This window comes from Chrysochloris asiatica, unplaced genomic scaffold, assembly GCF_000296735.1.
Source record: "Chrysochloris asiatica unplaced genomic scaffold, ChrAsi1.0 scaffold00069, whole genome shotgun sequence".
NCBI lineage: Eukaryota > Metazoa > Chordata > Mammalia > Afrosoricida > Chrysochloridae > Chrysochloris > Chrysochloris asiatica.
In genome coordinates this window covers 439220-463322 of record NW_006408587.1, presented here as the reverse complement: position 1 = coordinate 463322, position 24103 = coordinate 439220, and the positions used below count along the sequence as shown (strand labels likewise).

The following is a 24103-nucleotide window of genomic DNA, read 5'->3' as shown; positions in this document are numbered from 1 at the left end:
AAATTTAGTTACATCAACAAATATTTATTAAACACTTAGGATATAGACATTGGAGGAATACAAAGATGTGTAAGATACCCCCTACTCTCAAAGAATTTAGCAAAGATATTGTAAATAAAAGTTTCATTTCATCTTAAAGTCTTCATCTCAATCACCAGCGGTGAACCAATGGTGATTGTGATGAAGACTTTGTTGCTGGTAGGAATTCAAAGTGAGGGCAAATTTACCTAACACTAAAGGGATAGGGGTCCTGGTGTAGCACTGTAGGATAAGGTTGGTGGTTCAATTCTACCAGCCACTAGTTGGAAACCCTATACAGGGTCACTATGGATTGGAACCGACTCAACAGCACTTAACAACAACAACAAAGGGCAAGTAGGAGTTGTGTGCAAGTTGTATGTTCCTAACACAAGGACTGCTTGTATTCCATAGAGTATTAAAGAAGAGCTTTTGTCGGTCTTTAAAGAGTGATTAACTTTTTCATGGAGGCGTGTGGGTATGTGCACAAATATCTATTTCAGTGATTGTCATTTGCTTTTATCCCAAGTAGAGCCAGACAAAAAAAACACCCAAGAAAAACAGTAAGAGTTCCTTATAATTCAGATAGGAAGAAGAGTTCTAGGCCAAGGGGACAGTTCTCTGAAGCCTAGAAGCAATTATTAGCATCAACCAGATACTGAATATTGGCTGCCAGTCAGCTTGGTCTTGCCTACAAGTTTGGTGCCAGTACTTGTTTTATTGTCGTTAACTTTTGTTTTGGTTTTTAAATGTATCATGATTCTGTAACAGAATGCTCTTTGGAGAGAAAAACTACTTTCCTTACGATGACCAGAATTTAAGTGTGATAGGAATTCAGATTTGTGTTCTGCTTAAGGGTAGGCCCACGGTAGAATATGACAACCTTCCATTGTGATCAGCCTTATTCTGTTGATTGTCGTTACCTGTGTCAAGTGCCATCAAGTCAGTTCCAATTCACAGTGACCCTGTATAGGGTTTCCAAGGAGTGGCTGATGGGCTTGATCCACCAACATTCCAGTTAGTAATCCCGTGTTTATCCTACAGCGTCACACCAGGACTCCTTCGTTACCTATGAGAAGGAGTATTTTGATCTTTCCTTCTCTAGCCAGAATAAACTGCTGTAACACTTAGTTTCCATAAATAAAATCTCTCTCCTGGGTGATAGAAATCAATGCCCAAGGATTCCTGGTGTGACGCTGCGGATTAATGCGCTGGACTGCAAGGTCGATTTGAACAGCATGGTTGGCTGTTCAAGCTTACCAGCCTATCCTCAGAAACCCTGTGCAGGGTCATTATGGGTTGGAACCGACTTAACAGCACTTAAAAACAAGGGAAAACTCAAGAGGAGAATGTATGATTAATTATTGTAGTAAGATGTCTTATAAAAGGTCCAATCATGAAAAAATAATTGTAAGTATTAAAGAATCAACAAGTTCTCTGTCAGTTCAATAGATTTTCTCCAAATAGAATTTCTTTACATATATCTCTGAGCATCTACCATACAGATAGAGTAGTTACTTATTAAGAAACACAAGAGCAGTTGTTTCTGTTTTTGTTTCTTTTAATTCCTGGGATTCAGACACTTCTTGTTCACCAACTTGGTTCTGGCTGAGAGAAGAGTGTAGATTTTCCTAAGGCAAAGTAATAGAATTTAGGATAGTTTTAGAGATCTTCACCATAGAATAGAGTTAGAGTAAGGAAATACACTGTAGAAATCTGTATTGTATGGTTGGTGAATTTCTAATGATGCAACATCAGAACAGATAAAATGATATTGGTGAACTTCCAACAGCTCTGATTTCACTTTTCTAAACAATAACAACAAAAAGAAAATATTCAAATGTTCTCTTGATTGAGCCTATTTGTAGATAGAGTAGGGCCTGCCAAAGCTAAAGGAGAGATCTGACTTGATATTTAAGATTTTGGTTTAAAAATTCAGTTTAAAACATTTTAGTTGAGTTTTTATGTAAAATTTCATTGAATTAGAATCAGAATGTTAATTAGGTCAGAATACTAATGTGCGCAGAGTATTAATTAGGTCACAGTGTTACTGTAAACCATCTTCTTTGTTGGATTATAATCACAGAACTAGAGTCTTGGTGTGGCACCATAGGAGAAGCACTGCACTGTTAACCAAAGGGTTGGTGGTTCAAACCTACCAGCCACTTGGAAACCCTATACAGGGTCGTTATGAGTCGGGGCCAATTCAACAACACACAACCCCTACCACCTGTATAACACATTCCTCAGGTTGGCTGCGGTGGAAAATATGATTGGAAACATCTGATACCATCCGCCCCTCTCTTTACAGGAGAACTGAACTCCACCCCCACCTCACCCCCAGAGTAAATCAATGTTCCCGGTGTGTACACCTCATTAGAAGAAAGGTCAGGACTACCTCCCAGACACCCTGACTTCCAGTTCATAGATAAGAGTTTAGGGAAGAAAAAAACCCTACAATCCCACTGAGTAAGAAAGATTGAGCTCATTGTTTTCCAAATTGAAATTAAAACCCTCAATCAAGTTTCCATTAGGAGTAGGCTCTAGTTGTCAGTTTTTAAATAGCCACTTTTGCATGTAAATTCTAACATTTCATCATATAGTGTTTTATTTTGATTTTAGTAACTTCTTTTGAAATTTGTTAGTATAATCTCTCAATGTAATTATTCTCCTTTTTATCTTAACAAACATCTCTTGGCCTACCATATTTATATTTAGTTTTCAGTTAGTGGAAAGAAAACAGATGACCTATGGTCTTTAAAGTATGTGAATTCCAGTTATAGATTATGAACTAAAAGTAACTTTCTTTCATTTGATAGTCACTTGAGTATCCAGCTACTTAGCATACATATTATTGGTTTTTTTTTTTTAATTAAATGTTTTTATTTTGGATTGAGTGAAAGTTTACAGGGCACATCATCAGCTTCACATTCAACCATTCATATAGCTTGTTTCATTACATTGATTATTATCCCCTCCATATATCATCAGTTAACAGTGTTTCTCTCTATCCTCTTTAGCTTTTTTTTTTTTTGGGGGGGGGGACTTGCCTTTTTGGAATTTACAGTCTTGTTTTTTAGGGAAGGGGAAGGGTTTTACATTTGTCTGTGGATATCCAGGGCTCATGTATGAGATTACTAACAAGCATTACTGAATAATCAGATGAGGGACAGTTTGCTATGTCTACTAGGTGGCTACAGTCTGATCCTCAGAGCCTATGGTTTGGACGGTCAACAACGTTTGGGCCCACAGGGTCTTGACCTCCTGACTGGGTCTGCACGGTCTGCATCAGATTCCCCCTTCATATTATTGGTTTGAACACAGTCTGCAATATCTTCTTTTCATTTATACAAAGTTTATATGACATTTAAAAAAAATCATACATACTTGAAGGTTTGAAACATGTCCTCATTTTTTTGTTGTTGTTTTCAAATTTTCATCAACATAATTAGAATGTTTCTAAGATATATTTGGAAATCAAATAGAACTAGTGAAAGTCTTATAGCAGGGAGATATAAAAATATAAAGTGTTTATACATTTTCTCTCATTGTTTATTTTTCTGAAAAGAAATTCAATATTTTCTAAATTTTGCAAAAATTTACCGTATAAATTATATTTACCAGCTCATGGTTGAATAAAAAAGATAAAATTTAAGAATGCTAAAAAAACAAAAAAACAAGTTTTATGGGATGTTGAATTTTGCTAGACTTTTTTTTATTATTATTACACTGGAATTAGCATTTTCATCATTATACAGTCATTGCAATAAGAGTTTTGAAACTCTTTTGCCATAATTTATTTGTGGTAGCAGAATGAGGAAGACATCAGCAATACAGAATCCTAACGGTAATTGTCCGTACAGTATTTTAGTGATTTTTATGCCTGTTTGCTTTCTGTAATACTCATTTTGTAAATCAAATACCTTAGTATGCTTCCACTAGAAATTAATTTCTAAGTGATGATTTATATTGAACAAAGTAGCAATTCCATGTTTAGTATTAATCGACTCAGATTAACTTTATCTAACTCAACTTTTATAATGACAGTCCATTATATTATAGCTTTTCAAATAGCATTTATAACAAAGGAACTTTTGTTAATATAAAGCATTTGTTAACAAACAAAAAAAAATATTGCCAAAAACCATTACAATTTCTATGCATTGTGTAATATACAGTGATGTCGTTATTGGAATTTTGCATGTTTGTTATAGGTGCTCTTTCGGACATGAGTTTGTGGTGTTTATGTAGAAATGTTAACCATTGCTGCTATCTATCAGTTATTGTAGTTAAACTGAACAACTCTGCTAAGGGGCTGTGACAGTCAACATGTGTGTGTGTGATTTGCAAAAGTGTGTATTTCATTGTTTAATATTTTGAGCCAACATTTAGTGGCCTCTACAGAAAGAAATATTGTAGTTGTCAAGTGGTGCCAAACTTTAATGTCTTGTTTCATATGTGTAATTCGTGGCCAGGTGGGCTTTTCCTGAACACTCATTCCAATTCTTTGAAAAGAGAACATTTGCATAAAGAGAAACTGAGAATGTCGAGTTTCCCTTTCTAGAAATCCACATCTTTTTGTTTGTTTTTGAGATTGGAGCACCTTGTAGAAAAATCCTATAGAATGAGAGTGGATCAGCATAATTTCTCTCAATCTGGACATTTTGACACTGAACATTATAATGATAGAGGACTGTGGGTACAAGGAGTCCTGGTGTGGCACTGTGGGATAATGCACTGGACCGCAAGGTCAGTTTGAACTGCAAGGTCAGCGGCTCAGGTTCACCAGCTGCTCCTTGGAAGTCCTATACAGGGTCACTATGAGTCAACACTTATTAACAACAACAACAGGGTACAAGGAGTCCTGGTGTGGCACTGTAGGATGAGCACTGGACTGCTAACTGCAAGGTCAGCAGTTCAAACCCACCAGCTGCTCTGCAAGATATAAGGCTTTTGGCTTCCATAAAGATGCATTGCCTCAGAAACCCTGTACAGGGTCACTGTGGTGAGTTGGAATAGACTGGATGGCACTTAACAACATTGGGTATATACATTGTTTTTGTTGGTTATCATGCTTTGTTGTTTGAATTGAGTTTTAAAAGGATATTTGGTAATTTCATTTTACATTTCAGGGATGATTAAAACCTGAGTTCCCAAATATTAACTTTTGCAATTCACAATTTTCATTTTTATTTAACATACTTGGGTTGCCTTATGATCATCAGAATGTTTTCATGCTTAAACCCCCCCGTTTTTAATTTGGTTCCTGGTGTTTCCCATCTTGCCTAAGGAATTCCAAGTGAACTCTGAAAGTAGAGAGAAAATTGTTGCAGTGGATTAATTCTGCCATACTTTGTTAAAGTTGAACTTGGAGAAAATTCCATTTTACTTTATTTATATATTTATACTTTTTAAATGGGAGAAAAACTGTCATCAAATGTTAAGAAAAGAAGGCTGTTTCTTGAAGAACCTTTTTACACCAACATGCCAAAACTCCTCACTTAGCACAGCGTTTCCATTCTCTGGGTTTATAATTACATGATTCCTTTAATAAAGGGATAATCTCCTGAATTATATAAAGACTTTTTGTGTTTCTGTCAGATACATAGCAACAGCCAATGCTGTATTTGGAGACACTGCTACTGAAATTGCTGATTTAATTCTAAGAATATTAAAACTAATTCATCAAAATCGATGCCACTTTTTGCTTAAGGAAAAGAAGGATTTTTAAGTGAGCCTTTTCTCCAGAACATGCTTTAAGCAATTGCCCCTCCATGAGGTGATAAAGCAATAAGAAGTACAATTTTGCATTTTCTAAGGAAGTCCTGGTGTGGCACTGTAGGATAAGCACTGGACCACAAGTTCTTTTGAATTGCAAGGTCAGTGGTTCAAACTCACCAGCCGCTCCTCAGAAACCCACACAGGGTGGCTATGAGTCTGAACCAACTTGATGGCACTGAACAACAACAACGAAAGAAGGCTCTGCTTTTGTCCCAGGACCTCCAGAGTCACAAGTAGTTTCCTTGATTCCTGCCTTGGGTGTTCCTAGGCAAATCCTCTGAACCTAAAATTCCTTGTGGGCACCAAAGATCTTGGTATGATCTATCCTGAGTCACAGTTTCTGCTCTTCACCGTATGCTCATTTATTTGAATCCCACCCTTCTATTTATTTTCCCCTTTTGGGTCATCTGTACATTTTGTACGTCCTGAAACCTTTATGGAGTCCTAGTGTGGCGTTGTAGGATAAGCACTGGACCGGACCGCAAGGTTGATTTGAACAGCAAGTTCAGCAGTTCAAACTACCAGCCGCTCCTTGTAAACCCTATACAGGGTCATTATGAGTCGCAGGCCTTTCTGGTTAGGGCAGTTTTTAAACCAAATAACACCATTCTAACTTAAAGAGTTTGTTTCCCCATGTGTTTTAACTTGTTTTTTTTTTTCTTTTTCTTTTTACTGCTTAAGCTAGACAGCCTCATGGTGAGCAGTAGTTTGTACCTGAATGGAAACATTTTAGATTCAACAGATTCACTATTTTATTTGTTAAAATGACGAGCACTTGTGGTTTAATAGAATGAAAGCTGGTTTTAGCTGAAAATACGGTTTCCCATCTTTCTTATAAGTAATAACAAAGTTAGTTGAGAATAAGAAATCAGGCCGATTTGTCAATTCAGCCAATGTAGTTCAAGACTAGGCATCTGTTTAGAAATAGAGTTACCACAATTAAACATAGAACACATTTTATGAAATAATCCCTTTCCCCTATTTGATAGGCTGTCATTTAAAATATATATTTTCTGGCCATTTGACTTTTAACTGATGTACCTGAAAAAGCACATGTGTGCCTCCTTTACTCTAATAACATTTTTGAACTTTTTTATAGCTGCTACAATTATACTTTGTGAAAGAGAGAGGAGAAAAGTGGGTTGAAATGGAGGGGAAATTATGTTAATATGTTAAAATGTATGATTGTGATGCTCTTGGTTAATTAATCCAGTTAATGTTCGTAATAATGTGGTAGAATTTTTGTTGTTGTTAATAAGAGTATAGTGACTATTGACTTCATTTTTATGTTGCTGCTCAATGTTTTTTTTACACTAAGATGTTTTCATCTGTATCAACTCACTGTTTCTACTTCATATTTGTGTACTTGTGCTTTAAATAAAAATCCAGTTTTATGTTCCGGTAGTTAATTCCATTGTGTGTATAATGTTTACCACTAATGTAGTATAATTTTCTATTTTCAATATTTGTGTTGGTACAGCTTAAAACGTTTGGAATTAAGAAAAACAATCCAATAAAATCAGTTAATGAGTGTCAGTGATGTCTCTATAACAAAAATATGCTTTAGTCACAAGATTGTGTCTCTATTTGAGTTTAATGACCAGCCTTCATTCATTTAATAAAAGGTTTTCTGCAAAGCTGGCTGCTTTTTGTAGTTACAACAAACAAGTTAAAATACAATTTAAATCATAATTCGAATCAAATTCTATTGGCCTGGACACTGTGTACTTGCCCTAGTATCTGGCCAGTGCACAGTGGTTTAGGCTGGGTTCTCAAGAGTAGGAAAACCAGTGAAGCGTTTATGCGAGGAGGCTTCAAAAAGTTTGTGCAAAAAATGGAGTTGAAAGATAATGGGCCTTTCCCATGTACTTTTGGAAGCCTCCTTGTGTATGTAAATGTATTTGTTGTGGTTAAGTGCCATCAAGTCAGTTCCAACAATACAGAGAGGCGTTTATTTAAAGGAAATAGTTGGCATAGTTGGGGAGGCTAGCAAGTACCAAGTCCAGGGGGTCAGTGCATCAACCTGGAGTCCTCTGAGTCATGTAGTTGCAGGAACTGAGGAACCCAAAGTCTACAGGTCAGGTAGCAGGCAGGCTGTTGGCTACCACCCCACGGATCAGAGGTCATAGGATGACAAATTGGATGAATGCAAGATGGAGAGAGAGAGAGCTTTGCTACAACATCTATGCTTCAAAAAGTTAGTGAAAAAATTTCTATTTTCATTCCATTTTTCTCCAAACTTATTTTTATACCCTGGTGTATTGGATGTCATCCACACTCCATTTGTTATATAATGACATAATCCTAAGAATAACAACATAAGACTAAGAATCATGGTCTAGTCAAGAGGACCACATTAACCATTACACATAGTGAACAAAGCATTCCATGTACAATGTTGTTTCTGACCATTGAGAAGGGAGCAATCCTCCAGGGAGTGTATGCATGAGTAAGCACACTTCTGTCACAGTGCAGTGACAACCTTAAAGGAAAGCATCTGAGACTGAACCATCTGCTTCCTGAACCTCCAGACCTGAAAACCCTGTTCATAGAGCAGGAACCTCCACAGCAAACAATAAACTTGCTGTCTGTCTGCATTTCTGTCTGTATGCCTTGTAGGCCACTTTTCTTTACCTCCAGTAATCTCTTTGCCAGATGCTTTTTAAGTAGGTGCTAAATCATATCATGCTAAGTAGATGTCAGGTTCCTCATTTGTAGGAAAATTTTTTTCGTCTAGTATTCAGAAAATACTTTTTCCTATGTGTTTTTCCCATTTTATTAGTATTTTTGTTTACTCAGCATAATCTTTTCCAAACATTTCAAATGACTAAAATGGCTAATATGTATAAAATACTTAATGTTGGTGGCATATTACCTCAAAATACAATTTTTAAAACAAACACTAAATTTTATGGCAAGTATCTTTATGCTGAACTATTACTATATCAGAAATAGAAATAAGACCAACATTTTGCTTTATTAAAATGTGTAATTTTTTTTTAAGTTAAGGCAATAAATATCATTGTGAATTATTTGGAAAATGCTAATAAAATGTGGGGAAAATCCTACAGGAATGGTCTAACCATGCCAAGTGCCGTCGAGTTGGTTCTCACTCACAGTGACCTTTTATAGGGTTTTCAAGGAACGGCTGGTGAGCTTGAACCACAGATAACTATTAAACATTTTGGTGTCTTTTATTGGTATTTGTAATCCAACTATATTTACTATTTTGTAACTTTTTAAAATTAGTCTTTAAAAGCCACATAGCTTTTGATTGCATAGACACACCAAAATCTATGTCATATACTGCTTTTAGTAGACATTCAGGTTGCTTCTGGGTTTTCACTTTCATAAATTAGCCTTAATGAACATCCTTGAGTATGTATTTTTGTACATATTTCTAATTAAATTATTAGGATAATTTTTTTAGTTCCTAGGTAAAAGAACTTTTTTCCCTCCATATACATTTTTTTTTCAGCATCCTAGTGATTTTTAGAACTTGCAAAAATAGTATGCAACTTGTAAAATTTAAAGTAAAAATCCCACAGAGTTAGTTACTAACCAGTGTAATATACATCCTTCCAAATTTGTTTGTTTCTTTAAGATTATTGTGACATAGCAAATTATCGAATGTCTCTTCTAGCCGTAGTCTGTAATTTTCACCAAACAATGTGTCTGCCCTGCTGGGTCTAGGTAAGAGATGGTGGGAGAAGATACTGATGGGCTGATACGATTCAGCTGTGGATGACAGCAGAGTTCATTGTAAACACTTGAAACTCTGGCATGGCTTTAAAGTGAGTCATCTCAGACACAGGAGGGGGAATCTCACTACCATCACTACCATCAAACAGAGCCAGGAGTGAAGTGTGTCCTTTGGATCCTGAGACCGCTGTGCACTTGAACCTCCTGTTGACTCAGGGACAGAAAGCTGTGACATTTAAGGAGTGACAGAGGACCAGCAGCAGCAGAGCCAAAAGAGCACAAGACAGAGCTGCGGGCTTTCCTGCCTATAGAGCAAGTAAAGCTGAATGATTTGAGCAGGAGAGTTGCTTTTTGAGTTAGATGTCTCAAGGTGCTTAAGTGGCGGAGCTAGGTTTGCTGACCCATAGAGCTAGAGCTGAGTGCCTTCAGAATGAGGCTTATGGTGGAGTGGTGAGTCCTGTGGGCATTTATCAGCAGACATAAAAGAGTTTTATAACATTGCTCAAGCAGAGAGAGGCCTGCCTGTGAGCATAGTTAAGGAGCGGCTGCCCTAACTGGAACAACAGTGTGCCAAACATTTTCTGATCCTGTAGTTTGGTGGCATTTATTAATTTTTGTAGTTTAGTGATTTTTATAACTTGCATATTGTAAAATTTAAAGCAAAAGTCTCACAGAGGTGGAACCCGGGCATGTCACTGCAGAATGGCAGCCTCCAGAAAGCCACCATGAATAAGAAACTGCTAGACTGTTCAGTCCTGGTGTGCCTCAGACTGCAAAGTTGTTTGAATTGCAAAGGTTGGTGGTTCAAGCTCACCAGCTGTTCTTTGGAAACCCTATACAGGGTCACTATGGGTCAGAATCAACTTGACAACACCTAACAACAACAAGACTGTTTCCGAAGCGACTACATTGTTTGAAATGACTACAATGATTAAACACCAGCAGTGTTTGAAGATTGAATCACCAGGATTTTCATCTGAGGAATTTAAGAATTATTGAACCCAACGAAGTATCACACTCAGGAGATCCAGGTGCAGAAACAGATGGCAGAATGGCTCCAAAGATAACTTTGGAGCTGCCTCGGTATGTTGTAAGACAAGCCATGAGGAACTCCGGGTATGTGACAGCCAATTCAGGCCTACCTCATTCCGTTGGGAGATGCCCACCAGAGCAAGTACACTGATCCATGTGACTGCCAGGGGACCTTCATCTCTGGACTCGATGGCTCTGCAGATACAGCCATCATTACAGAAGAGCATGCTGCCATGTGGACCGACCAGCGCTACTTTCTCCAGGCTGCCAAGCAGATGGATAGCAACTGGATGCTCATCAACATGGGTCTGAAGGACACACCAACTCAGGGAGAATGGCTGGTGAGTGTTCTTCCAGAAGGATTCAGAGTTGGTATAGACCCATGGATCATTCCTATACAGTTAACCGGAAGAAGATGGCCAAGGTCCTAAGAATTGCTGGCCACCACCTAATTCCTGTCAAAGCGCACCTTGTGGACAAAATCTGGACAGACCATCCTGAGCACCCATACAAGCCCCTTCTCACCTTGGGACTGGATTATGCAGGCGTCTCTTGGAAGGAAAAGGTTGCAGACTTTTGGTTGAAAATGTCTGAAAGGAACTTGGTGTGGTTTGTGGTCACAGCCCTGGGTGAGATTGTATGGCTGTTCAATCTGCCATTGAGAATAAGATGTGGAGCACAATCTAGTATTTTTCTCATATGCAGTCATTGGACTAGAGACAATCATGGTCTTCTAGATGGTGACCATATGGATGCCCCCAGTGTGAAGGAGCACCTGCTTCTTGACTTGGGACTGGACACTGAATACAGAATCTAGGTGGTTCCCTACAAGTCCATCCTGAACGAGCTCAAGGCCGTGTGTGCTGACTCCTCCCCAAGGGAGAAGGTGTGGGTCACTGACAAGGCCAGCTATGCTATGAGCGAGGCCATCTCCAAGGATCATGTTGCTGTATGCCTTACACCCTCATCTGCATCACTAAAGCTGTGAATTCAGTTGAGTCAGAAGGCATGAGGTGAGCCCATATTAAAGATGCTGTTACCCTCTGCAAATTCTTCAACTGGCTGGAGAAAGTGTTTCCCAAAGGTGGTGTGGCAGAGATCTTAGCTGCTGACAATGCTGAAGAATTTCGTGGGCAACAGGCTGACTTTGTGGACCTGAGTTTGGCAACCATTTGCTGGACAGGACCCAGTGGTGCCATCATTCATTACGTGTCAGTCCCTGACATGAATAGAACCTTATCCTTGGATGAGGTGTTTCTTATCAACTTGGGTGCTTAATACAAGGATAGAACCACAGACGTGACTTGGACCATGTACTTTAGGATCCCTACAGTCTATGAGAAAGGAGCTCTGGTAGCGTAGTGGTTATGAATCAGGCTGCGAACTGCAAGGTCAGCAGTTCAAAACTACCAGCGGTTCCACAGGAGAAAGATGAGGCGTTCTTCTCCCGTAAAGATTTACAGCCTCGGAAACCCTGTACAGGATCGCTATGAGTCGGAACCGACTCCACGGCAAACAGCCACCAGCCACAGTCTGTGAGAAGGAATGCTTCATGTATGTCCTCAAGGGTCACATAGCTGTGAGTGCAGTCTTTTTCCCCACTGGAACCAAAGCCACCTTCTCGACTCCTTTGCCCACTCAACCTTATGGGATTCTGACCTGGATTACCTGCATGGAACAGGACATGGTGTTGGGGCTTTTCTAAATGTTCACGAGGGTCCTTGTGGCATCAGTTACAAAACTTTCTCTGATGAGCCCTTGGAGGTGGGCATGGTTGTCACTGATAAACCAGGCTCTCAGGAAGATAGGGCTTTTGGAATTCACATTGAGAATGTTGTCCTGGTGGTTCCTGTGAAGACCAAGTATAGCGTCAATAATTGAACCTCTAACTTTGGTTCTGATACAGACCAAAATGGCAGATGTGGATTCTCTTATAGACTAAGAGTGTGACTGTCTCAGCAACTACCTCCTGACCTCAGGGACGTGATCGGGAAGGAACTGCAGAAGCAGGGCCACCAGGAGGCCCTCGAGTGGCTCCTCAAAGAGACGGTCCTTCTCCAGACAGCAGTGATACCTCCCTGGGTTTTGGTTTTGTAAAAAGCTCTGAGGAAAGGGAGAATTGTGGTAGACCCTTGCCATTTTCCCCTCTCTCCTTCCTTCCACCCCTCCCCTTTTTACTTTAAACTCTAAAGAATAATCGCAAACTCCTTACCCTCTTGAATGCTTCCTTACAAATACTCAATCTTATGATTTTTTAAATGGTTGAGAATGAGCCAAGAATAAAATTGCTGCACTGGGAGGTGGTGTTCCCCAAAGCAGAGCATTTGTTAAGGGGGTCACCCTCTGGTCATTCCAGGGATGGTGGAATGGAGTGCTCTGAGGTGCAGGCTCCGGGTGTAAGTGCCTCCCTCACTGCCACAGGTTCTATTTATGATCAGTGAATAAACATGGCCAAACTCTGCAAATACAAAAAAAGTTCCACAGAGGTAATTACTAACCAATGTGATATGCATCCTTCCAAATTTTTTTCTGTACAGTTATAAACAGGTCATTCTTTATTTTCATTGCAAAAATGGGATCATGCTGTGCATATTGTTCAAAATTGAGTTTGAATTTTATAACAATAATATGGCCATATTTTCATGCTAGTATATATATGTATAATTATTTAGTCATTCCTCTGCTAATGGCTATTTGGTGAACATCTTTTTTCATTTATCTTGGCACATGGAATATTTCTGCATTAAAGCTGGAAAGTAGCAAATTCCACCACCACCTCCAAAGCTATACTGATAGACATTCACCCAATGTGAGCTGAAAATGCAAGTTCCCCCACATCTTGGCAGCATTTAGATATGGACTATTTTATACTTTGCCAATCTGATAGGTGAAATATATTTAATTTTCATTGTAATGTCTGATTAATATTAATGTTTCTGTTATTGATATTTCTCCTGTGAATAATAGACTGTCATCCCTTGGCCTATTTCCTAGTGAGCTATCTTTTTCCAGTTGATTTGTAGAGCTTTCTATATGTCCTTTGTCATTTAAAACTTTTGTAACTATTTTCTCCAGGTCTGTCTGTTGTCTTTTTATTATTGTTATTTTAATTTCATTTTTTAATCTATTGACTTTTTCAAATTTATTCAATGTAGAACTTAAAATTTTTTATGCAATTCCATTCTCTTTATCTATTTTTGTACCTTTTGGGTGGTGTCATGCTGAGAAAAGCTTTCCTCACCTCCAAAATCATGAAAATCCTCTGTTATGAAAACAGCTTAAAACAGAATTGGAAGTGGTTTTTTTTTTTTGTGTGTGTGTGTGTGTATGGTAGGAGATAGGAATCTAAGTTTGCCTTTGTTGTCGTTTTCCAATGGGATAGCCTATTATTCCAGACCATTTATTAATTTATATTGGACATCTTATTATACAATCAGTTTGCATATTTATAGACTCTTTCTGGACTCTCTACCATAGCATTAACTCTTTGTCTATGTCTTTACCAGTAACTTCAATAGTTTCAAGTCTACGCTACAATAATTTAGCTAAGGGTCATGGTGGTGGTGGTTATGTGCCATGGAGTCGCTTCCAACTCATAGCGACCCTGTACAAGGTTTCCGAGGCTGTAAATCTTTACGGGAGCAGAAAGCCTCATCTTTCTCCCACGGAACAGCTGGTAATTTTGAACTGCTGATCTTGCGGTTCACAGCCCGATTCGTAACCACTACAGTATATGTTTATTATATCTTTTACTACAAAGTCTACCAGTTATTTTCAAACTTCCCTTATACATTTACTCTTCTATATAAACTTTAGAATCAACCCCGAAAGTAACTACAAAGCCAAAAGCATAAATAAACAAAATAAAGCAACCCCACACTCATTGCCATTGAGTAGATTCCAACTCATAATAGCTGTTTAGGATAGGTTTGAACTACTCCATGGATTTTTGTGTAAATCTTTTAAGGAAGCAGTCTGCTACATTTTTCTCCACAGAGCAGCTGCTACCAACCTTTTGATTAGCAGCCAAGCACTTCAACCACTGTGCCACTTGGGCTCCTTAACCATAAAGGGAATTTTAATTTAGAGTTGCACCGAATTTAAAAATTATTTGAAGAAATAAAACATCTTTTTAAGGCTTCCAAATACATGGTATAATGCTTCATTTGTTCGGTTTATATATATATATAAAGGAGCTCTGGTAGCATAGTGGTTACGAATCGGGCTGCGAACCTTAAGGTCAGCAGTTCGAAACTACCAGCCGCTCCGCGGGAGAAAGATGAGGTTTTCTACTCCCATAAAGATTTACACCCTCGGAAACCCTGTTACAGGGTCGCTATGGGTCGGAACCGACTTAACGGCACTTAACAACAACTATATATATAGTTTTAAGGTTTTTGAAAGGCTTTATAGAGTGCTGGTGTGGTGCTATAGGATAGGCACTGGACTGATAACCACAAGGTCAGTGGTTCAAACCCACCAGTCATGCCCTATGCAGGGTCACGATGAGTCAGACTGACTTGATGGTACTTAACAACAACGTATTGACAATAACCACTATATTCATTATGGGAATTTTATTTGCTTTTGAATTATAAAATTGGACTTTTTCAATATATACTTTTTTGTGTTGACTTCATTTGTTTAACATTATATTTGTGGAATTCATCCAGGTTAGTTGATTCTAGTAGTCCATTCCTTTTCATTCTTGTATAATAACTAATAGTATAAATATTTTTAAATTTTTTACCCATTTTATTATTCTATTGGTTATGAGCATAGAGTTGTTTCCAGATTAGGACTATTAAAATTATGCAATTACGAATATTTTTGTACCTACCTGCCTTTTGCTTCACATAGCTATATATTTCTCTCGAATTGTATACTGAGGTGTAGAGCTGCTGGTTAGTAGAATGGGCATATGTTCAACTTTAGTTGTTGCTGTTAGTTGTCAGTGAGTCTATGCTGACTCATAGCAACCCCATGTTTGCAGAGGAGACTTCCATAAGGTGGTGTTCAAGACTATAAACTTTTAGAAGCAAATAGCCAGGCCTGTCTTCTGAGGTACTTCTGGGTGGGTTTGAGTCACCAACCATCAGCTAGTGGTAGAACGCTTAAAGGTTTGTATCACTCAGGGACTGCAACTTCAGTGTTGTTGTTAAGTGCCATTGAGCCAGTTCCAACTCATAGCACCCCTTATACATATAGGGTTGCCAAGGAGTTTGAATTGCCAACCTTGAGTTCTAACCAACCTTGTGGTCCAGTGCTTATCATACAGCACCACAACAGGACTCAGTGTTGTGGTTGCTGCTGTTAATTGCCATCGACCCTGTATAGGGTTTCCAAGGAGTGGCTGGTGAGCTTGAACCACTTACCTTGCAGTTCAAACCGATGTAGCAGTCCAGCGCATTAACCCACAGCGCCACACCAGGACTCAATAGATTTTGCCAATTCATTTCTAAAGTGATGGAAACTCCCACCAGCTAAGTAAGTATTTATGTTGTTCCATGGTGTCATTCTCCCTCGGAAACCCTGTACAGGGTCGGTATGGGTCGGAACCGACTCGACAGCACTTAACAACAACAACAACAACAACAATGGTGTCATTCTATGGGTTAATTCACTGGACTGCAAGGTCAGTGTGAACCGCAAAGTCGGCAGTTCAAACTTACCATCTGTTCCTTGGAAACCTTATACAGGGTCACTATGAGTCATACTGATTTGACGGCACTGAACAAGAAAAATATATTCACCAATATTTGCTATTTGAAAATTTTGTTTCTTAATTTTAGATATTAGGTAGGTGTATTTTATGTATTTCCTGGGAGATTAATGATATTAATAGAGTACCTTTTCAATGTGTTTATTGGCCACATGGATTTTTCTTTTATTCAGTTCCTACTCAGATTTTATCCATTTTTAAATTAGATAATCTGTCTTTGAATTTACAGTAATCTACCCTTGAATTCCACCACTTGTCTGTCAATTTGTCGTCCTGTGGTGGCTGCATGTTTCTGTGATGCCAGACACTATGCCACTGGTATATTAAATACTAGCAGGCTCTGTCTGGTAGTAATGGTTACGAATTGGCCTGCGAACCTCAGGGTCAGAAGTTCGAAACTAGTAGCTGTTCCATGGGCGAAAGATGAGGCTTTCTGCTCCCGTAAAGATTTACGGCCTCAGAAACCCTGTACAGGGTCGCTATGAGTCAGAACTGACTCCACAGAACATAACCACCAACCACCAGGCTCACCCATGGTGGACATATTTCACCTGAGCTTCCAGATGAAAACAGACTAGGAAGAAGGAGAGATGGATTACTTCAGAATATTTAGTCACTGAAAACCTTATAAATAGCAGTGGAACACTGTTTAGCACCAGAATATCGTCAGATACAGTGCTGGAAGATGAGTCCTGGAAGGCATTCAATTTATGACTGGGGACGAGCTGCCTCCTCAAAGTAAAGTTGACCGTGATGACACAAATGGAGTAAAGCCTTTGGGACCTACATTTGCTGATGGGGCACAACTTGAAATGAGGAGAAACAGTTGTAAACATCCATTGATAATCAGAATGTGAAATGTACGAAATATGAATCAAGGAAAATTGGAAGTTGTCATAAATGAAATGGAACACATAAACATTGCTATCTTAGGCATTAGTGAGCTGAAATGGACTGGTATTGGCCATTTTGAATCTGACAGTCACATGGTTTACTATGCTGGGAATGACAAAATAGAAGAGGAATGACGTCCCTTTCATCATCAAAAAGAACATTTCAAGAACTATCTTGAAGTACAAGGCTGTCTATAATAGAATAATATCCATGTGCTTACAAGGAAGACCAGTTAATACAACTATTATTCAAGTATATGCTCCAACCACTAAAGCCAGTGATGATGAAATTGAAGAAGTCTGTCAAGTTCTCTGGTCTAAAATTGATCAAACATGCAATAAAGATGTATTGATTATTACTGGTTATTGGATTGCTAAGGTTGGAAACAAAGAGGAAGGATTAGTCCTTGGAAAATATGACCTTGGTGATAGAAACAATGCTGAAGATTGCATGATAGAATTTTGCAAGAACAATGTCTTGTTCATTGCAAATACCTTTTTTAAGCAACATAAAGATGACTATATACATGGACTTCATCAGATGGAACATACAGAAATAAAATTAATTACATCTGTGGAAGGAGACAGTAGGAAAGCTCCTTATCATCAGCCCAAATAAGGCTAGATCCAGACTGTGGAACAGATCATCAATTGTTCATATGCAAGTTCAGGCTTGTTCATTTGCAAGCTCAGGCTAAAGCTGAAGAAAACTGAAACATGTCCACAAGAGCCAAAATAAAACTTGAAACATGCCCCACCTGAATTAGAGATCATCACAAGAACAGATTTGATGAATTATAAACAAATGACCGAAAACCAGAAGAGTTGTGAGATGACATCAAGAACATCATACAGGAAGAAAGCAAAAGGTCACTAAGAAGACAAAGAAGGAAAAGACCATAATGGTTGTCAGAGTAGGCACTGAAACTGGTCTCCAACATAGAAATGCTAAAGCAAATGGAAGAAATGATGAGGTAAAAGCTGAAAAGAACATTTCAAAGGTCGTCTCAAGAAGACAAAGTCAAATATTATAATGAAACGTACAAAGATCTTTAGAACATCAAAAGAGAAAAAACACTTAGCATTTCTCGAGCTGAAGGAACTGAAGCAAAATTTCAAGCCTCAACTTGAAATATTGAAGGATTCTACAGACAAACTATTGAATAATACAGAAAGCATTGAAAGAAGATAGAAGGAATACAGATTCACTGTACCAAAAGAAATGGTCAATGTTCAATCATTTCAAGAGGTTGCATATAATCAAGAGCCAATAATACTGAAGAAAGAAGTCTAAGGTGCACTGAAGGCTTTGGCAAAGAACAAGGCTCCAGGAACTGATGGAATACAAATCAAAACTTTTAACAAACTGATATGTCACTTGTTATGCCAAGAACTGTAGAAGACAACTACCTGGCCAACTGACTGGAAGAGATCCATATTTGTGCCCATTCCAAAGAAGGTAACCCAAAGGAATGCGGAAATCAATTTTGCTAAAGATAATTCAGAAATAGCTGCAACAGTACACTGACAGAGAACTTTCAAAGGTTCAAGCCAGATTCAGATGAGGACGTGAAATGATGGATGTCATTGCTGATATCAGATGGGTCTTGGCTGGAAGTAGAGAATAACAGAAAGATGTTTACCTGTGCTTTATTGGCCATGCAAAGGCTTTTGATCATGACAGCTTTGGACAACATTGCAAGGACTGAGTGTTCCGGAACACTTAATATAGTGCTTGTGAGGACCCTGTGCATAGACCAAGAGAGAGTTGTTCTAACAGAACAAGGAAACACTGAACGGTTTAAAATTAACAAAGGTTTGTGTCAGGGTTGTATTCTTTCACTATACGTATTCAGTCTGTACGTTGAGCACATAATCTGAGAAGCTGGATTGTATAAAGAAGAACATGACATCAGGCTTGGAGGAAGATTCATTATCAACCTGCAATATGCATATGATGCTTCCTTACTTTCTGAAAGCAAAAAGGACTTAAAATACTTACTGATAAAGATCGAAGACCACAGCCTTCAGTATGGATTGCATCTTAATGTAAAGAAAACAAAAATCCTTACCACTGGACCAATAAATAACAGCAAGATAAATGGAAAAAAGATTGAAGTAGTCAAAGACTAAATTTGTGGGGGCGGGAATCACCATAAACACTAATGGGAAGCAGCATTCAAGAAATTAAGTGACATATTGCATTAGGCAAATCTGCTGCACAAGACCTTCTTAAAGTGTTCAAGAGCAAAGATGTAAGTTTGGGTCAGCTGTACCTGACTCAAGCCATGGTATTTTCAATATCCTCATATGCATATGAAAGTTGGACCATGAATAAAGAAGACCATAGAAGAATTGATGCATTTGAGTTATGGTGTTGGAGGAGAATATTAAAAGTACAATAGACTGCCAAAAGAACAGAGTAATCTGGGTTGGAAGAAGTATAGCCAGAATGCTCCTTAGAAGCCAGGATGGCTAGACTTCTTCGTTCATACTTCAGACATACCAGGAGGGACCAATCCCTGGAGAAGGATATCATGCTTGATAATGTTGAGAGTCAGAGAAAAAGAGGAAGAATGCCAACAAGATGGATTGGCACAGTGGAAGTGGTAATGAGCTCAAGTGTAGTAACAATTGTGCGGTTGATGCAAGACTGGGCAGTGTTTCATTTTGTTGTGCATAAGATCGCTATGAGTCGGTACTGATTCCAAGGCGTCTACCAACAATAATTTTTGAATTGATTTGACCAACAAATGCACTGCAAATACCTTTTCCTAATACATAGTTTGCCTTTTCATCCACTTCCTGGTATGTTTTGATGAAAGTTTGTTTTTAATTATAATGAAATCCAGTTTTCAGTCTTTTACTTTAGAGTTGTTGTTAGGTCCTGTCAAGCTGGTTCTGACTCATAGTGACCCTACATACAACAAAACAAAACAGTGCCCTGCCCTTACAGTCCTATTTTAAAATGTGTTGTTATCTTACATTTTCTTCTAAAAGCTTTTGGTTTCATCTTTCACAGTTAGGTCTGCCATCCATTTGAAATTGTGTGTGTGGTTATAGTATGAAGTTGGGATTTAATTTGCTCATATTTAGTTTAGTTTAGTTTTTGTATATAAGAGCTGTGTTGACCTATAACTTCTCTTTATTTATCTTGTCATGTTTGGATAGTATTTTCCTCTTTTCCTATTTTGTAAGAAATACAGGATTTTGTAGAATCGGTATGATTTGTTCTTTAATGTTAGAAGAATTGAATTTGCCAGTGAAGCCATCTAAACTTGAAGTTCTTCTTATGAAAATGTTAAATATACATTTAATTTCTATAATAGATTTAGAACTACATAGATTTTATATTTCTTATTTCATTTTGGTAAATTGTTTTTTCTAGGCATTTGTCCATTTCAAATTTGTTGACATAAAGCTATCATAATTTATTTTACTGTCATTTTAATATCTGTAAGATCTGTGGTGGTGACCCCCTTTTCATTCTTGGAATAGTAATTTGTGCTTTTTCTTTTACTATTTATTTATTTTGTGTGTGTGTGCTACTTTATCAGTTTGGGTAGTATTTCAAAATTTCTCTCTTGGCAGTATATATTTTTTCATTGCAAATTTCTTTCCTGTTCATTGATTTTTGTCCTTATTTGTATTGTTTCCTTCCTTCTACATTTAAAAAATATATTTGCTATTTTTAAAAATAATTTCTTGGGACAGTTAATATAATATGATAAACCTTTATTATGCATTTAAGTTACTAAATTTTGGGTTGTTGTTGTTGTTGTTAAGTGCTGTCAAGTCAGTTCTGACTCACAGTGACCTTGTGTAGAGTTTCCAAGGAGCAGCTGGTGAGTTTGAACTACTGACCATGTGGTTCAAACTGACCTTGCAGTACAATGCTTTATCCCACAGCACCACACCAGGACTCCAAATCTTGGGTAATTACTACTAAATTTTGGGTAATTTGGGCAATTATTACATCAAGCTAAGTATCAACTAGTAAACTTCTTGTTGTTCAGTGCCGTCAAGTCGATTCCGACCCCTAGTGACCCTGTATAGGGTTTCCAAGGAGCAGCTGGTGAGCTTGAACTGCTGACCTTGCAGTTCAAACAGCTTTGCAGTCTGGCGCATTAACCCACAGCACCACATCAGTAAACTAGTTGTGGTCAAATTCACTCCAATTCATAGTAACTTCATGTGCCTCAAAGTAGAACTGTGCTCCATAAGGGTTTCAATAACTGTGGTTTTAAAAGTAGATTGCCAGAGATTTCTTCCAAGATTCCTCTGTTGTTAAGTGCCATCAAGTTGGTGCTGACTCATGGTGGCCCTGTATAGGGTTTCTGAAGCTGTAAGTCTTTATGGGGGCAGAAAGCTTCATCTTTCTCCTATAGAGCGGTTGGTGGGCTTGGACTACTGACCTGTGGTTAGCAGTCCAGTGCTTATCATACAGAGCCACTGTACTCTGAAAATTACTTTTGTTGTTGTTAAGTACTATCAAGTTGGTTCCGACCCATAGTGACCCTGTATAGGGTTTCCAAGGAGGAGCTGGTGAGCTTGAACTGCCAACCTTGTAGTTTTGCAGTCTGGCGCATTAACCCACAGCGCCACACCAGGACTCCGAAAATTCCTTTGGGTGAACTCAACTCGAAAACTTAAGAGTTAGCAGTCAAACATGTTAACCATTTGCACCTCTCAAAGACTGGACAATCTGTAAGTCTGTTTATATCATCTTGTTTTTTTAATTCATTTGATCTTGTTTTATGGTGTTGCTGTTATTGGATGATGGTCACTGTGTATGAAAACTTTTGAATATGTTATTATTTAAATTTCCTCCAGCAAACAAAGTGGGCAGATCACCTTAATCTAGTTAAGACTTTGTCTATTTTCAGTTTCCCTTACTCTTAGAGTTAAGACCTTCCTAGGTCTTAAGTTGTTATCCTTTTGGCAGGTGCTGAATTGCAGTTATAGTTATAACTCCTCAAAGCCATGAAGTTGCTTCTTAGTAATTGCTGTTCTCTGCATTGTTCCTCTACATCTTGTCTGTGCATATGTAGCTTTGTTGTTGTTGTTAATTGCCATCAAGTCAGTTCTGACTCATAGTGTTCCTTTGTAGAGTTTCTGAGGTTTGAACCACCAATCTTGAGGTTAGCAGTCCATTGCTTATCCTATAGAGTCACACAGGACCTTTCGGAGTTAGCAATTCCTGGAAAGGAAATTATTGCATGCTGTATGTTGGCTCACTTTTCTGCGGTTGCCTTTCCCCCAGGATCTTACTTCTTCAAGTTCAGGCTGCTTGGTATCCTTTTACATAAATCTGGCCTTTCCATTCCTCTAAAATAGAAGCAATGTCCACGATGGTGCTTTCTGTGTCTATGTCCTACACTGCAAGTCAGATGCCCTACGAGGAAATCATGGTGATGAGTAGATTTACGTCTATGAATTCCCCTTTTCTCCACGATCCCTGTCCCTGAGTTCCAGTTACTTTGGTTATTCTGTGCATTTTATTTAGTTTTGTTCTCAATAGAAAGGTGGCTCAGTAAGATAAGCACTGGACCATAATCTACAAGGTTGGCAGTTTGAGCCCACCAGCTGCTTCATAGAAGAAAGATGAGGCTTTCTGCCCTTCAAAGATTTACAGCTTCGGAGACCCTACACAAGCTCAGTATGAGTTGGAACTGACTTGATGGCACTTACCAACAACAACCTCATCATAGCCATAGGAAGAAGCCCTCCTCCCATCATTTAAAGTTTTTTTATGCAACATACTTCCTTCGTGATGTTTATATTTCTTTTGTTACTCTGCCCTGAATTTTGGTGAATTGGTTATAGGTGTCAGATGTTTTGTATTAATTCTTCTGCTACTTATGTTCCTTTATTTAGTCTCTTAGAAAATGTTATATTCATTCATTTTTCTTAGGCTTTATTTGTAACAAGCAGATTTGAACATGTTTTTCATATGGAAAAAATAATCCACACATTAGTAATCCCCTCCCACATTTCCACTCTCTGCTCCTACCCTGCCCAAACAGGGGCCAGGGCTTGCTCATATCTTTTATTTCTCCCCTTTCTTTCCCTTTTACTTTATTGAAGTCTTGGGGAGTTGTGGGAATTTTATTTCCACAGCACCTCATGAATTTTCTTAGTTCTTTGTAAACAATTGTGGTAATGTAGTGGTTGTGCATTGCACTGCAAACTACAAGGTCAGTAGCTCAGATCTACCAGCTGCTCCGCAGTAGAAAGATGACGCTTTCTGCTCTCATAGAGATTTTCTGCTTTGGAAACCCTATACAGGCTGGCTATTAATCAGACTGACTCGATGGTAAACCACCACCACCACCAGCAACTTAGTATTAAAATAAATTATTTGAACTAGTTTATTTATAGTCAATTGATTTCCAATGAGGGATCCAAGTTAATTCAGTGAGGAAAAATCATCTCTTCAACAAATGTAGTGGGACATTGGAATCTTCATATGCAAAAGAGTGAAGTTGGACCCTTACTCACATCTATATGAAAATTCACTAAAAATGGATTATTGTGGCTATTAACTGCCTGCAAGTTGTTTCTGATTCATAGTGTGCCTGTATAAGGTTTCCAAAGAGCAGGTTAGCAGTCCAGTGCTTATCCTACAGTGTCACAGCGGGGCTCCCAAAGTGGATTAATGACCTAAATATAAGAACTAAAACCACAAAACTCTTAGAAGAAAACATAGAAGCTTCAAGATCTAGTTATTAACAATGGATTCTTAGCTACAGATATGAAACCAAACAACAAAATAAAAATTTGGTAAATTGGGCTTCCTTAAAACTAAAAGTTTTTGTGCACCAAAGCTTTGAAGAGACCATCTACCGAATGAGGCAAACAACCCAATTAAAAAATGGACAAAAGACTTGAATAGACAATTCTCCAAAGAAAATATGCAAATAGTCAACACACACACATGAAAAATGCAAATTCA

The 24103-nt window shown here is 38.2% G+C and overlaps 1 protein-coding gene and 1 pseudogene across 3 annotated transcripts in view; both read left to right on the top strand.

Moving 5' to 3' along the window:
• Positions 1-24103, top strand: part of KIAA1958 (KIAA1958 ortholog) — a 192222-nt gene that overhangs the window by 143249 nt on the left and 24870 nt on the right. The window lies entirely within an intron of this gene.
• LOC102822327 lies at positions 7601-12630 on the top strand (annotated as a pseudogene).